Raw genomic sequence first — 913 nt, forward strand, 5'->3', positions numbered from 1 at the left:
GGCGGAGCAGAGGGGCATGCAGCGTGGTCCTGTCACCGAGGCCCTGTGGCGCGACGGGGGGCAAGGCCGCGCCCTGTTCCCGGTGCCCTGCCGGTGTCGTGGCCTCGTGACCGCCTGAGGCTGCTGCCCTCCCGGTCACCTCAGGGTCACCTCACCAAAGGCACAGAAGGCCTTTGTGACTGGGATGTCACCTGCCCTGGGAGGGGATGGGACTGAGAGCCGACTGCGTTCCACAGACACAAGGTCTCTCTTTCTCAGCTGCTGGTGCGCATCAGCCCTTCTCAGGACCTGCCCGGGGCCCCAGTGGCCGTGGGGCGACACCGCCGAGCAGCCCAATGGGCAGGGGCCTGCGCCACGGGCCAGCTCCACGGCAGGGCCCGAGGGAGGAGCTGGGGGAGGGGGGCTTAGACAACACTGACTCCTCGTTCTGGAGGCTGAATGAAGTTCAAGGGCAGGCCGCAGGCAGGGGCAGTTCGGCGGGCGGCCCTCCTGCCTGCAGAGGCCACCTTCTTGCTGGGCCCTCCCATGGCCAGCCCGCTCCTGAGGGCGCCACCCCCATCTGATCAGGACCCTATGGCCTCATTTAACCTTTGCAGCCCCGCCAGGCCTGTCCCCAAATCCAGTCACACTGGAATATGGGCTTTAGCAGGTGAGTGTGTGTGGGGGGGTACACACTTCCGCCCAGAACAGACAGCTACCGCAGCCGGGCCCGCGGGGACGACCCGGGGCTCCTGGTCCTGGACGGCAATTTCCCGCGGGGACCCCCATGCCCCTTGATCTCATCCTCGCAGGTGTCTCGGGGTACTCCCCTCCTCGGGCTTGGACTCACCCTCCAGAACGCCAGAACGCCAGGGGGGTCTTTCCCCCATGGCTGCTCCTGCAAGGTCTGGGTGAGGGGGCGGGGCCGGTCCTG

General features: G+C 67.7%; 1 long non-coding RNA gene across 2 annotated transcripts in view; it reads left to right on the forward strand.

Moving 5' to 3' along the window:
* Positions 1-283: 283 nt before the first annotated feature.
* Positions 284-913, forward strand: part of LOC144241851 (uncharacterized) — a 3165-nt gene continuing 2535 nt past the window's right edge. The window contains exons 1-2 of one of the 2 annotated variants that reach the window (XR_013338215.1): positions 284-649; positions 792-884. This is a non-coding gene — a long non-coding RNA (uncharacterized LOC144241851). The remainder of the gene's footprint in view (positions 650-791; positions 885-913) is intronic. The other variant, XR_013338213.1, reaches the window with a different exon arrangement.

This window comes from Crocuta crocuta, unplaced genomic scaffold, assembly GCF_008692635.1.
Source record: "Crocuta crocuta isolate KB4526 unplaced genomic scaffold, BGI_CrCroc_1.0 scaffold8, whole genome shotgun sequence".
Classification (NCBI taxonomy): Eukaryota; Metazoa; Chordata; class Mammalia; order Carnivora; family Hyaenidae; genus Crocuta; species Crocuta crocuta.